Genomic DNA, 16,195 nt, shown 5'->3' on the forward strand with positions numbered 1-16,195 from the left:
TTGCAGAATATCTAGCGCCACATGACATTTATCATCAAAAAATCACCCCTCGCTGGCCCCAAGCTAATGGGGAAGCTGAAGGCTTCATGAGGACATTAAATAAAGTGCTGCGAATTGCGGTCTCTCAGGACAAGGATGTGGAATGTGCTCTGTTTGAGTTTCTGAGGGAATGCCGCCTGACTCCCCACGGCACCACTGGCGCTATTCCCAGCGAAGTGTGTCGTGTACAGGGCGTGAGAGATACGTTGCCCCAAGTGAATACCTCGAGTGGGCTTCATGATCAAGTCTCTGGTCGTTTGCGAAGTCGTCAAGTGCTGAATGATCGGATGTCTCAGAAGAGGCGAGCCCGGGTGCGACGTTTGAGAGTGGGAGACCGGGTGTTGGTAAAAAATAGACATGCAGGAGGCAAGTTCAAGCTCCCATTTGAAGCTAGCCCCTGGACAGTGGTGAATGTGAAAGGCACGATGGTCACTGCCCAACGAGATAAGGAGATGGTGACTAGGAACGTATCTTTCTTTGAACCCTATTACTTGCCCACACATGATTCTCTGGAGCCAGGGTTGAGTACACCCATTATCCTGCCGAAGGGATGTATGGACCAGGGTTCTCCAACACAGGACAGGCTCCCTGCTGAGGACCTGTGTTTGCCCCTGGATGAGACTGAACCATCAGATGGTGTTGTCGTTACAGAGAGGTCTACTAGCAAGTCTTTAGGCAGTTCTTCCCCGACTGGCACTGTGCTGAGAAGAGGCAGGGATAGATATACTTTGCGTTCCCAAATATCAGCTCCTGCTAAACTGAAAGACTATGGGGGTCATTCCGACCCTGGCGGTCATGGACCGCCAGGGCCGGGGACGGAGGAAGCACTGCCAACAGGCTGGCGGTGCTTCAGGGGCAATTCTGACCGCGGCGGTAAAGCCGCGGTCAGAAAAGGGAAACCGGCGGTTTCCCGCCGGTTTTCCCCTGCCCCAGGGAATCCTCCACGGCGGCGCTGCAAGCAGCGCCGCCATGGGGATTAAGACCCCCTTCCCGCCAGCCTGTTCCTGGCGGTTTACACCACCAGGAAGAGGCTGGCGGGAACAAGTGTCGTGGGGCAAAGCAGACACTGAAAATCGCAACGGGTGCCACTGCACCCGTCGCACACCAGCAACTCCACCGGCTCTATTCGGAGCCGGCTTCATCGTTGCTGGGGCTTTCCCGCTAGGCGGGCGGGCGGCCTTTTGTCGGTCGCCCGCCTGTCCAGCGGGAAAGTCAAAATGACTGCCGCGGTCATTTGACCGCGGTACGGTCTTTTGGCGGTCTCCGCCCGGCGGGCGGTGCCCTCCGCCCGCCGGGGTCGGAATGACCCCCTATGTGTGCCATTAGAGTATTTACAAGTTTTGACATGCATGCAGTGTTTTTATGGACTTTGCCATGAGTCATGTTGTTGGCGTGATGCTGTGTTGTGCTTTTTGTCAATTTGTTATTTTTATTTTAAGTTGAGGAGGAATGTTATGTTGCTACCGATGGGTTTATTTGGCCAGGGGTAATCTACACGAGCCGCTGGTATGCGGTCGCGTAGAAACCCCTCTCAATGTTTGTTCCGGTTGGTTGGCTCCTGACGTCATGGGGCAAGGTAATAAAGGTTCTGGGGTTCGCGCCAGAAGGGGAGTTCCCCACAGATAATTACTGCGTGTTTGTGTCATTTATTATACCCCTTATTTAGATCCCCTCACATGATTCACGATAACCTACCAGCTAGATAAAGAACCCAACAATGGGGAAATGAATTCCATTTCTTATGGTTTCTTGAAGCAATCACGTAAGAAATACATCTAGTAAGTGTTGAGGTCCCTTTTCAAGGTGGCACTTATTTCCGATCGCTCCAGTGTGGGCTGATGGCATGAGGCTAGTTTGACAATCTAAAAGGCACTAATAAAAAGGACGAAAGCACAGCACATTCTACAATATTGCCAAAGGAAACGGATAAACTAACCCATTAAAATGAACAACCTGTGCCTTGCAGTAAATTACACTTGCAGAACCATAAATCTGACTACTTCAAAACCGATACTGTGAAGCTCCTTATTAGTAGTTCTTCCATAGTTCAGCACTATGTTCCTGTACTTGTTTCACACACGCCTTTCCAAAATGGCCACCGTTTCGAAGTGCTCTGATCTCCACCTCCGTCACAGTCCTATCTCTAGGTCTTAGGAGAGTAGGAGTTTCCCTTTCAATATGAACTGGAGCATGTTGATGTGACGTAATCGACAATATTTGCGTATGCATGATGTCCGCATTTTCAATAGAGTGAAAAGTAATGTTGGTACTAAGGCTTTTTCTTATAAACAATTCACTAGTGATCGAACATTACATACAGCACAGTAGCTATTGGTGAACTCACAGTTGAAAACTCCACTTTAAATAAGCACCCTCATTTTAAAATGTTAAGGAATTCAGACTTTATATACCAGCCCGTTCACAGCTGTAGTTGTGCTCACTTCGTAAGCACATATAATAAATATAATAAAGCACACATGGTGTTCTATGCAAAAATTCTAAAGACAAGAAGAGCAGCTGTGCAAATGAAAACGGCAGGAGGAGCAGCTGTGCAAAAGAAAATGGACAATTAGCCAAGACAGAAAGCAATTAAAAAATGAGTTCCTGAAAAGTACAGATAAACAATTGAATGTGTGAGGACACCGTACTTGGCACGTGCACCTCTGCCAAGAACGGAAGTGAGGTATTGGCTTTGCAAGCCTGTTAAGAGGCAGCACAGAAGAGTGACGCTTCAGATAACCTATGGTAAGTAGCAGGCGGTAGCAAAAGCCCTTGATCCAGAACAACAGGTCTTCCAGACAGCGCATGCATGCTGCCTAGGCTTGACCTAAAAATTTGACAGTTTGCTCTGAGAGACATCCATTGCAGACATAATGTAACAGGGCCTGCCATGCCGTGTGGTACTATAACACATCATACTTTAACGTAGCATAGCACAACATTGCATATGAAAAAGAGTTGCTTACCTATAACTACAGTTCTCCAGTATTTGCACCTTCAACAGATTCACATGCTCGAGTCACTCACCATCGTCAAAGTGGAAGTCCCACGGTATCATTAATTAGCAGCATGGAGGCATTTTACATATAAGACAATGTTAAAGTGGATTTACTTTCACAGCTTATTCACACCATTTAAAAGACCTGAAGTCCAGCCAATCAGATTTTCTAGCACAAGTGAGATAAATACCGAAGGGAGCCTCTATGTGGAGGAGGGTGGGTCAAATGTGAATCTATGAAAGATACCAATACTAGAGAACAAGTAAGTAACCATTTTCTTCCACAATGTAGCACAACAAATCTTTTCCAGGGGAAGACCTGCAAACAGAGCAGCAGATGTGGAAACCACCCTTGTTGAGTGTGCCTTTGCCTTAATCGGAAATGGTTTGCCTACTTTGGAGTAACAGAACTGCATAGTTGCAAAGATCCACCTTGAGATAGTTGCCTTTGTAACAGGAGTGCCTTGTCTAGAATGTCCATAAGCAACCCAAAGTCACACAGTTTTATGTAATTGTTTGGTAAGGTGAAAGTAGAATTTAAGACATCACTCAGTGTCCAGTGTATACAGAGGTTTTTCTGCCGGGGATGTCGGATTTGGATTTTTTTTTCACAGAATAATAGGTTCACTAAGGTAAAACTGCATTGGCGCCTTTGGAATGAATCTTGGATTAGCCCTTAGAATGACACAATCATCTGTGATCCGGAGAAAAGGCTCTTGGGCCATGAACTACTGTATCTTGCTCACTCTTCTAGTGGTTGTGAGTGCCAACAGCGTAGCTACTTTCCATGTAAGGAATTTCAGGTCCGCTTTGTGTACTGGTTCAAACGGCAGTTTGATAAATTGGGAGAGAATGACGCTAAGGTGCTAATCCAGTGGAAGAGCTTGAACTAGATGGAGAACTCTGAAGACCCCTTCATGAATTGCTTGACTATCCTTGTGGAGCACAGTGAGAGAGATTGTGAGGAACATCTGTATCTAGATATTGGTCAAAGGTGTGCCTTTATAGATGCATGCACCAAACTTAATTGAGCCAGGGAGAGAAGGTAAGGTAAGATTGTTTCTAAAAATTTCTTTAACGGATGCAGAGTGGATTGTTGGCACCTTTAGCAGAATCTCTTCCATTTAAACCTGTAGGTCTTGTTAATTGACTCCTCCCTTGCGAGGATAGCCCTGCATTCTTGGGGAATATTCATATTCTGGAATTCATGTAATGCAGGAGCCATACATAGAATTGGAGAGAGTCTGGGTCTGGTTACATACATAAGGGGGGTGTTTGACATTGGAGAATCTGGTGCTTAAAGACCCAATTAGCAACGTAATATTGCACCAATATCAACTAAACCGTGCTCTCATAGGGGAAACACCCTCCTCCCCAAATCTGAAAATCCAATGATTGTCAGACAATGCAGCAACATTAGAGGCACACGCTAAAGAAAAAAGTTAAATCATATCATTCATTACAGGTTTCCAGTCCATATGAATGTGTTAATCATAGAAATGTGAACCCCAAAGTCCAAATCACGATGTCTTAAAGAGGATCCGATCACATGGTAAACAGATGTATAACACTTTAGTCCTTCTGCGAGGTTCAACCAGTTTAAAGTTTAATCCAATTCAACACAATTCTTGTACTTCTGTATATGCAGATGATGGGTTTCAATTGTGACTCAGCCAACACTGGACAGTTACCCATACAGTCCTACATGTACATTACAATACAGGGATTTTGTGTGGAAAACTGATGCATCATTGTGTTGTGAGAATGACGGTTTGACCCTGTGCCAATATACTGACACTGGTGTACTTCCTACTCACATGTGGGCCTACATATGGCTAGTAATCACCTTGTTCACACGCTGCTGCCTATTGCGCAGCACAAGACTCCCAAGATCTGACTTTCTGCCTGTGAATGTGTAACACTTGCACGGAACACTATGTCAACATCCAGCCGAGTAAGATATCAGATCACATGACAGCTCATCATATCCTGGAATGAGTGCAACACACAAGAGTCACTCACACAACAGCTGCAACCACTACACAGGGCCGACATTATCACACTTACTGGATACGTCCGGGTCCTGAAATCAAGCCACTTCCCCGATTGTATAGGGGGAAGGTCCACCTGTAAGACATGGAAAGGAAATATATGCTCAATCTCAGATCACTGTACAAACGTGTGGACAACATATCACAGTGTGTGTAATGATGACAATGTAGCGCTAAACATGACTTGCCCACTTTGCTGTCCTGATACAGTTCCAAACTGTACCACAGCAGAAGAGCAGCTAAAGGAAGGCATACAAGGGGAAAGGCCAGCTATGGTAAGATAGAGAAAACAGAAAGGTGAAGGCGGAGTAACCTTAGTGTGAATAAATATGGAACGGGTCAGTAATGGACAAACACGCTGGGGTTATCACTAAGGTTGTACACAAGGTAGGGCTCAGAACTTCCCACAGTAACAAGGAACATCAGTGCCTCTGTGCAGATTAATCTTACAGATAGTCACCACGCAATCCCCATTGAAAGGAGGCAGCAAAAGTGATTCTGTGTCTGGACCCTTAGGGCACAAACAAGGATTGTACTTACATACACTAGACTATCCCTTGTGGGTCCGACTGGAGATACAGTGGCAATTCCTGGAATACAGCCATAGCACACTCACTGTTAGGTACAAAAGACTACATGGAACACTAGACAAAGGATGGGGGATGGATTTGCCTCCAAGAAACTAGGTACCAATCCAAGTACAAAGGAAAACACTTCTACACAGGTGAGGACTGACAGGACACTTACCAGACACGATAACCCAAAAAGAAACAGAAAGCGAAGGAACCAACTAGGAGGCAAAGCCAGGAACAGGGAATAGGCTCAGGTTGAGGCAAACGCTGGAACAGGTCTGGGAAACAGAAAACAGGCTCTGACAATAACAAACATGAACAAGGCTGAGAAACAGGGAGCAGACTCTGACTGGAACAAGCAGGAACAGGACTGGGTAAACAGAGAGCAGTTTCAGGCTGAATCAGGACTGTAACACAATCCAACAAGGGGTCTATAACACAAAGGAATTGTACTCCAATGCAACACGAGGAGCTTCAGGGAATGGCAGCTTATAAGCAGTTCCAGACAGCAGCAAGACCAGGGCAGGGTCACATGGCTGGGCTGCACAAGAGAGGTCACAGGTGTGTGCAGCTTCAGCCTCTCACAAGTCCTGCAGGAGAGTATCAAGTATAAAGGGACAAACTGACTTTTCCCATAGGAAGCAATGGACAGAAGATTACAGGTTTTACCGACTACCAGGCAGTACATTATGGGACCTGAAGTCCATGCAAGCTAATGTGGTTCTTCTATAGCATGCCATATGGAAAAGGGAAGTAAATAGGAATCAGAAAGGGACTCTGGGTGAGTGCTAATGATGAATCCCAGGGTACAGATAGTCCGTTTACATCGCCTGTTTACATCGCCCCCTAGAGATGGGAGGGCAGAGAAGTAACACACAGCAGTGGCAGGACTTATTTTCAGGGTTGGACTGCGCAGGGCATGTGTTGTGAACATTGCTTGTCATACCTGGGAAACTCATGCTATCCATTTTCACAAATGATGCCCCCCTTGTCACACAAGCTCCTTGTAGAGATTGCAAATGTCACACTTACTAATGTCAGGGGTCTGTTCATACATTACTGTTTCCAATGATATTTCACATCCACTGCCGCATGTATGGGGTGCTTATTTACCTTATGATTGGAGATGTCATAGTTGTGTGTCATCTGCTACAGTACACCATGTTGGCAATGTGGATGTGAGTCATATGCTGTGGTCCATTGATTTTGTCCTTCATATGTGAAATTCAAGAGATTAGTATTTTTTTATATGTGTGTGATGTTTGCTATTCAATCATACGCATCGCATGTGATGTTGCATCAGACGTAGTCAGATTTGCTTTGTAACATGCTCCCTGAGGTAATATTCACATTCCTAAGGAACATGTGATGGAGAATGAAGAAACCAGAGCAGGATTGTGTGATCAAGTAAAGTGTTTATTTACATATCTTAACAAGGTGTGCAGAGTGACTATTGAGTGAAAAGCTTTTGTACAATTTGCTGTCTGCGGCACATTACTGCAGCTGTGTTATGCTGTTCCCCCTCATTTTCCCTGCCACCATCCTATTCAGGCAGTTCTTGCTCTGGCTCATCTAAAGGGATGTTCCTCCTCACACAAATGTTGGGCAGGATAGCACAGGTAAGTATAATTTTACACACAATGTGAGGGGCATATAGGAGGCTGCCTCCTGTGATGTCCAGGTATGTGAATCTGGACTTCAGGATGTCAAAGGTCCTTTCCACAATGGTGCATGTCCTCTGATGTGCCTCATTATAGGCACGCTCTGCTGCTGTGTTTGGGTTGGGGAATGGGGTCATGAACCATAGCTGGATCCCATAACCCTGATCTGCTGCAAAAGATAATAGGAGTGAATATTTTGTTAGTGCTTGCAACAGGAACATCATGTAGCATGGCAGTTGATATCTTGTGTCGTCTGTGACGCATATGTGTTTGTGGTATTGTGTGAGATCCTGGGCTTCTGTTTTTTTTTTTTGTGCAGTGGGTTGTTTGACTTGACAACTTGTGTTTGGCTCATTGACCTTGGATCTATGATTTTTTTTTCCAAACTGTTGGTCAGTATGTATGTATCATGCGTTGTGTAGTGTCCAACATTTTTTAGTGTGCTTTCACTGGAGGGGACATGATACTTTCACACACAATAGATTCATATGTGGTGATAACATGGTTGCACTACATGGCCTTGACATCCTATCCATTTAGACATATGTCATTGCAGATGAAATGCAACAGCGAGGCCCTTTGATTTGGCTAGGTGACAATGCACAACACATCTCCATAAGTTGGCAGCACTGAGGTGTTCAGTATTGAAATAGTCCCATGTGTAACTTGGTTCTAGGCAAACCTTTGTTGTTCCCTCTGCCAGTAGCTCATGTGCAACCGTACACCTACACTACCGAACTTGCTCCAGGGAACCTGGCTAACTGCCTTGTGGAGGTGGATGTATCTGTGCAGGAAGGGCCATCTCCCTGAACATATTCTATTTTGATGGACAATTGGCTCTTTCAGTGTGCAGGCGTGTGCAGTTTGCATTCATGCCACATCAATATGTGTTCATAGCAGAGTCCACTTCCTTACTGAAACCAGGCAACGGCACCCCAGGAATGATGTATGATGTTGGGACTGTCTCACTATTCCTGTGTCACCTACATGTGAGTCAGTATCATCATGCTATGTGTCTCATGGTGTTAGACCTGCTGCAACATATATTGCACACCCCTTCCAAGCTACATACTGTTTGGAAGGGTGTCCGATTGACTATGTGGCCTAATGTAATTGTAAATGGTTCATCTTCCAAGTTGCACTTCCATGGCAGGCCATGTCATTGTCACTGTGGGCTTTGACATTGGTCCCTTTTGCTCTAGAGTGGCAGCTAATGTTTGTGGCAGCCGTCATTTGTCCAGAGGTGTGTATCCCATTGTGTCAGGGTGTACAACATAACTACCAGTGTCACACCTCAGTGTCATCCTGCCCACGTGACAATGTAGTGGTGTATGTTTTATGTGACCTACAGGGTTGTTGTGCTGTGTGTGTATTGCTAGTTTTATTGAATTACCGACAGGAAGGCCATTGCCATATTGCCCATCCTGGAAGTGTTGATTGATACTGCTGTGGCAGAATATGAATGAATCATGGACACTCCCAGGATACTTGGCCAAGATGTTAGTGAACAATCCCTGGGGGTCAACTATGGCCTGCACATTGATGGAATGCGTGTGCTTTCTGTTCCGGAATAGGTGCTCTGTTGCTGCAGGTGGGATGATCCGGACATGGGTGCAGTCAATTGCACCGAGAACATGCGGAAAGCCATGGATTTGGTAGAAGCCCTGTTTTATCTCCTGCTGCTTCTGCTGGGAGTTGGGGAAGCTGATGAGGCGGGGTGTGAGGAAGATTATGGCACCTAACAACTTGGGCAGAAAGGCTGAGAATGAGGGTTGTAATACCCCAGTGACCAGGGCACCCATCGTCTGGAAGGAGCCACTTGCCAAAATATGTAGGACAGCTAGCAGCTTGGTCACCGGTGGTATGTTGTGTGGTGTCTGCCGGTTAGCTGTTTGTGGCTCAATATGGCGCAGCAGCTGTTGTATGGCTTGCCAGTTCAGTCGATACCTCAGGAGGATGTCCTGTTCCCTGAGGCCAAGGAGGGTTGTCCTGTTCCTGAAGACCCTCCCCTGCCTTCTGCGTTGTCTTTGTGGGCCGCATTGGCATGGTGGTGGCTGCTGCCGTCGGTCCTGTGATCGGCGTTGTCTTGCAAGCTGCATCAGTAGCACCTCCATTTTGTCCTGTTGGTCTGTAATGTTGCTTGTGTGTGTGTTTTCTTAAGTATTGGTGTGTTTGCCTCATTTTAACGCCTGCCCTGACCCAGGAATCACACATCTCCGAACAGACGCATTGCCACAACTGAGCAGCACATCTTTATGCAGAACCAAAGCATTGCCGCTGCTGCATGTGTTGGACCCATCTTAAAAGACTTGGGGGCATATTTATACTCTGTTTGCGCTGAATGTGCGTCAAACATTTTGACGCACATTCGGCGCATGCCATGCACCATATTTAAACTTTGACGCCCGAGCCCACGTACGTCAAAATTCGGCTGTGTGCGTAATTTTTTGGATGCAGTAAACTGCCTTGCGTTAAATACATGCAAGGTAGGCGTTCCGGGCCAAAAAATGACTTTAAGGCCTGTGCGCCTTATTTATACTCCAGCGTCATTTTGACGCACAGGTGGGCGCAGGCCTTAAAAAACGGTGCACAGCCTGATGTGCGCCGTTTTTTAACACCTGGGTCAGGGCAGGCGTTAAGGGACCTGTGGGCTCACTTCCATGGTCTCTGACCATGGAAGGAGTCCAGAGGTGCCCTTCCCTGCCCCCAGAGACACCCCCTGCCACCCTCGCCCACCCCTGGAGGACATCCATGGATGGGGGGACCCATCCCAGGTAAGTACAGGTAAGTTGAGGTAAGTATTTTTTTTTTTTTAAGTGCATAGAGGGGGCCTAATTTGGGCCCCCCTACATGCCACTGTGCCCAATGACCATGCCCAGGGGACAGAAGTACCCTGGGCATGGCCATTGGGCAAGGGGGCATGACTCCTGTCTTTGCTAAGACAGGAGTCATTTCAATGGGGTTTGTGCGTCAAAAAATGGCGCAAGTCCGGTTTGAGGCATGATTTTTGCCTCAAACCTGACTTGCACCATTTTTTGACGCACAACCCCCATTTTCCCCTACGCCGGCGCTGCCTGGTTTGAGTCTTTTTTTTTTACTCAGACCAGTCCGCAGCGCCGGCTAACGTCATTCCTTAAATAAGGCGCCCACATGGCGCGTAGAAATGGCATTAGCCGGTGGTAAAATTTTTGACGCAAACTAGCGCTGCCGCTGGTTTGCATCAAAAAGTGTAAATATGGGCCTTGCATTGCGTTGCATCCCGTATTTCTGTCGGTGGCACCTTGACAACGAAACTGCATGACAGCTTCATCGCTCATTGGAACCGACTCATCGTCTCAACTGCACCACACATTCTCAGCCCATGTCAAGTCCTGGAAGCAGGATCCTCAATGCCAACGCGCCAGGATCTCGCACTGCAGCCTTGTTGCATCTCAGAACCGGAGCTTCGCCTCTGCTTTGTGACGCATCTTCGACCCAAGCCCACGCAACACTCTGCAATCTCGGATTAAGGTACTTTTGCTCATTGGGCCTAACTAGGTCCTTGTATCTGGCCCGCGCTACATCACAGATGGCCTGAGCTTTTAACTTTGTCCTGGTCTGACACAATCAGATATCCCATTTGAGCACTTTACTATTCTTAGCACTATTTTTACTTAAAACCTTTGAAAATCAATATGTCAAGTTCTACTTATTGGATTTTTGTTGGTTTGGTCTTGTTTTATTTATTAAATTCAGATCTATTTTTCTAACTTAGTGTGGTATCTTTTAGTGTGGTGTTTTCACTGTTTTACTGTTTGGAGTGTTGCACAAATACTTTACACACTGCCTCTACGTTAAGTCTGACTGCTCTGTGCCAAGCTACGAGGGTGAGCAAATGTTATTTTAACGTTTTCCTGACACTTACCCTGATTAGGGTTGTGGTTGCTCTTAGACTAAGGTTTACACCCCCGTTAACCAACAACCCAAATTCTAACAGTATGGAAGTGGGTGGGCGCCTAGCCCTTTACTATGAATAGTACATCTCACAAGTGAGAGCACATTCGGCTCCACCTAAAAAGGCGCCTGCGATCAACTGCAGTGTAAAAAAAACATTGCATGGTTGTCTCACATGCTTGAAAACTGCCAAAAACAGTGCACTTTTGAATCCGTACATGGCAGATCAAAATCCGTTGACTTATAATTTGGCATCAAATTACTTAGGCGACTTCTTGTAAAATAATACAAGTTGTTAAGTGTTGCCTTTGTAAGACACTTAAGTGGTCATTATAACATTGGCTGTGACTGTTAAAGTGGCAGTAATACCGCCAACAGCCTGGCAGTAATCACTGCCAAATTATGACCATGGCGGTGATACCTCCCATAGACAGCCAATAAACCACACCAACCGCCAGGGCATTAACACCACTGACCACGGCAGTAGCCACCTACAGCCAGGTGGAAGTCAAGGTACCGCCCACCATATTATGACATACCAAACCGCCAGGATTTCTGGGGCGGTACCAACGCCATCAAAAGCCTGGCGGAAACACTTCATAGAAAACAAAAAACTCACCATCAGGGACACAGAGGATTCCACGTCTGCCACTGATCCAGAACTCCAAGTCTTCCTGATGCTCTACCACATCATGGCCGTCCTGGAGCACCAATGCTGATGAAGACGACAATGGTGAGTACAGCCGCCTAGCACACAAGGGAGGGAGGATGGAAAAGGAGAGTGGCACACACACTCACAACACACACCATTCACACACACAATACACAGAACCAGCTGCAGAGTAAAACGACGGACACAGGACCCACGAGCAAATAGTGCAAGGACTACAAAGTACGAACACTATAATTTGCTGCGAACAGCCACCATAAAGAAAAAGGAAATGAAAATGCAAGCATCAATGTCCAGATTGGGCCAATGGCCAGTCGAAAATTCCATAGGGCCACATAGTCGCAGGGCATAGTCGCAGGGCATAGTCCAAGGCCCAACTTGACTCCTGACAACTTCCGGACTCCGCTGTTCAGGGGCATCATGTTGGAAATGGGCAGGCACCTCAGGGGGAAGGGGGGGGGGGGGTGCTGGCTGTACCTCAGCTTGAGTGGGTAACATATCCACGGGTTCTGGAGGGGGCTCCTTGCCCAATTGTCACTGGAGGGGAGTGAAAGGCCACAGTCTCTAGAGTGGGTAACATGCCCACTGGTTCTGGAGGGGGCTCCTTGCCCAACAGTCACTGGAGGAGAGTCAAAGGCCACAGTCTCTGGAGTGGGTAACACTGGTTCTGGAGGGGGCTCCTTGCCCAACAGTCTCTGGAGGGGAGTAAAAGGCCACAGTCTCTGGAGTGGGTATCATGGCCACTTGTTCTGGAAGGGGTTCCTTGCCCAATTGTCACTGGAGGGGAGTGAAAGGCCACAGTCTCTGGAGTGGGTAACATGCCCACTGGTGCTGGAGGAGGCTCCTTGCCCAACAGTCACTGGAGGAGAGTCAAAGGCCACAGTCTCTAGAGTGGGTAACACTGGTTCTGGAGGGGGGTCCTTGCTCAACAGTCTCTGGAGGGGAGTGAAAGGTCACAGTCTCTGGAGTGGGTAACATGCCCACTGGTTCTGGAGGGGGCTCCTTGCCCAGCAGTCTCTGGAGGGGAGTGAAAGGTCACAGTCTCTGGAGTGGGTAACATGCCCACTGGTTCTGGAGGGGGCTCCTTGCCCAACAGTCACTGGAGGGAAGTGAAAGGCCACAGTCTCTGGAGTGGGTATCATGGCCCCTGGTTCTAGAGGGAGCTGCTTGCCCAATTGTCACTGGAGCAGAGTCAAAGGCCACAGTCTCTGGAGTGGGTAACATGTCCACTGGTTCTGGAGGGGACTCTTTGACCAACAGTCACTGGAGGAGAGTCAAAGGCCACAGTCTCTGGAGTGGGTAACACAGGTTCTGGAGGGGGCCCCTTGCCCAACAGTCTCTGGAGGGGAGTGAAAGGTCACAGTCTCTGGAGTGGGTAACATGCCCACTGGTTCTAGGGGGGGCTCCTTGCCCAACAGTCTCTGGAGGGAAGTGAAAGGCCACAGTCTCTGGAGTGGGTATCATGGCCCCTGGTTCTGGAAGAGGCTCCTTGCCCAATTGTCACTGTAGGAGAGTCAAAGGCCACAGTCTCTGGAGTGGGTAACATGCCCACTGGTTCTGGAGGGGGCTCCTTGCCCAACAGTCTCTGGAGGGGAGTGAAAGGTCACAGTCTTGGAGTGGGTAACATGCCTACTGGTTCTGGAGAGGGTTCCGTGCCCAATTGTCACTGGAGGGGGAGTGAAAGGCCACAGTCTCTGGAGTGGGTATCATGCCCACTGGTTCTGGAGGGGGCTCCTTGCCCAATTCTCACTGGAGGGGAGTGAAAGGCCACGGTCTCTGGAATGCGTATCATGCCCACTGGTTCTGGAGGGGGCTCATTGCCCAATTTTCTCTGGAGGGGAGTGAAAGGCCACAGTCTCTAGAGTGGGTAACATTCCCACTGGTTCTGCAGGGGGCTCCTTGCCCAACAGTCTCTGGAGGGTGGACTACATGCCCTCAGCTGGTGGAGGGAGTTCTGTGTGTTCCACTGCTGGTTGTGGGGGATCCTTGCCCTCAGCTGGTGGAGGGGGTTCATTGGGTTCCACTGCTGGTTGTGGGGGCTCCTAGGGTTCCTCTGCTGGTTGTGGGGGATCCTTGCCCTCAGCTGGTGGAGGGGGTTCATTGGGTTCCACTGCTGGTTGTGGGGGCTCTTGTTTTTCTGGAGGCCCATGCAGCTGTCCATACAGGGGCCGGACCCCATCCACAGGTGCTCCAACTCCTCTGAAGTGAAGGTAGGGGCCCTTTCCCCTGTCAGCCGGGCCATGGCAGGTTCCAGACTCAGGTCGCAGCAGCACGCGCAGTGGAGGTGTTGTTCTGTGGAAAGTCAGGAATCAATTGAGGTTATAGTCAGAAAATGGTGATCACGTCCGCTTCGGTGTACACTCTCACCGCTGTCGGTGATCCTTATTGAACACCGCACTCCATAGAGCCCCATGTAAGGAATTGCACAGCGGTACAAGACCGCCTTCTGCCATGACTCCCAATGCCGGGGGAATAACATCACTTCCACCTGTCCCTATTTACAGGACAGGAGGGTGCCATTTTATGGTGCAGGTCGACATTCTTAAATTGAAAACTGTGTCATTACTGTCAATTGTACAAACATTGCCATTTACATTGTCCAGTACCATACATGGTCAATGTACACTGAAGTGGTGGATCCATTGTTCAGTTTGTCACTCCCTTCTCACTCTTGTGTCCCTTAGGTACCTACCACTGCGGAGGAAGAGGAGGAGGAGGCAAGCCCCAGTGTACAGACCCCTTGTGGACATAATACTAACCTATAGACTGGACAGGGCCTCAATCACAGAGCTGTGTGCTCAATTGGAGCCTAATCTGATATCTGCGATCCGTCATCCCACTGGGATCCCCCCTCTTGTACAGGTCCTATCAGTGCTCCATTTCCTGGCAACTGGCTCTTTCCAAGTAGAGTTCCTCCTACAGCCGCTGGTTCTCCTGCATGATGTTTAACATCTGACCCATCTTGTCCTGGGATTTTTGGTAAGCCCCAGGACATCAGTGAGTGCCTTCTGGACTGTTGGTCTCCCTGGTGCACAGCTGTCCCTGGCCCCTTGTGCCTTTGTCCCCTGAACAGTGAGTCCACTGCCACTGACCCTAGGACCCCGATTGTCTTGGCTGTGAGGTGTGGACTGGGGTCTCTGTACAGGTGGGCACACTGCTGATTGACGTGTCCTGGGGACAGAGGTGTGGGGACGTTGGGTGGCTGCTGTGGTGTTGGATACTGATGGGGGAGGCTCTGTGGTAGAGTGGTTGTGGGCTGGGGTATCCGACTGACCAGTGGTCCCTGCTGGGCCAGGGAGTTCTTCCAGATCCAGAAGTCCAGAGTTACAGTCATCACTGGGGTATCTTCTGGTGTGGGACTGGGTAGCCGTGGCACCTCCTCGCCACTGGGATTGGCTGGGGCACCTGTGGGAATGTGAGTGGTGTATTATGCTACATGTCTGTGACATATTCTACATCCCTAGCTCCCCCTATATTGTTGCTGTTGCCCTGCCACCTTTCTTTGTGTATAGTGATGTATTGTGGTGGTGCACTGTGGGGGGGAATGGAGTGGAGTGATGGGTGTCAGGGTGAGGTGTGGTGGTGGCATGCAGGTATGTGGGGATATAGGTAGTAAATATTGACTCACCAGTGTCCAGTCCTCCGGCAACTCCAGTGAGTCCCTCATGATGCAGTATTGCAAAGACTTGCTCCTCCCATGCTGTCAGCTCTGGGGGAGGAGGTGGGGGTCCACCGCCAGTCCTCTGGATGGCAAGCTGGTGCCTTGCTGCAATGGAATGTACCATCTCCCATAGGTCGTTACACCTCTTCCTGATGTTGTCCCTTGTTCTTGGATGCTGTCCCACGGCATTCACCCAGTCCACGATTCTCTGCTATTGCTTCATCTTCCTTGCAATTGAGATGTGCTCTACCTGTGCTCCAAACAGCTGTGGCTCTACCCTGACTATTTCCTCCACCATGACCCGCAACTCCTCATCAGTGAAAAGGGGGTGCCTTTGTGGGGAAATGGGTGTTGTGTGGTGTATTGTGCAGTGGGTGTTGAGTAATGTGTGGGGTGCATACCGGATGAATGGGTGTTTGTGGTGTGTGTGTAGTTGTGTCTATGATTTGTGTGGCTATCTCTCGGCTATTTTTCGTGTTCATAAAGGGTTGTGGGTAATGTGGGTGTATGCTGTATAGTGCTGTGGGTGGGTGGGTGTGTGTATCAGTGTCAGGTGTGTGATTTTAGTTTTGACCAATGTTGTGTTGTTTTGTATTTGGGTGGCCATTCT

The 16,195-nt window shown here is 48.4% G+C and overlaps 1 protein-coding gene across 1 annotated transcript in view; it reads left to right on the plus strand.

Moving 5' to 3' along the window:
• The window catches only part of LOC138296827 (calpain-1 catalytic subunit-like), a 434,447-nt gene that overhangs the window by 16,562 nt on the left and 401,690 nt on the right, over nt 1-16,195 (plus strand). The gene's annotated exons all lie outside the window — the stretch shown is intronic.

The sequence above is a fragment of the Pleurodeles waltl genome, chromosome 5 (genome assembly GCF_031143425.1).
Source record: "Pleurodeles waltl isolate 20211129_DDA chromosome 5, aPleWal1.hap1.20221129, whole genome shotgun sequence".
NCBI lineage: Eukaryota > Metazoa > Chordata > Amphibia > Caudata > Salamandridae > Pleurodeles > Pleurodeles waltl.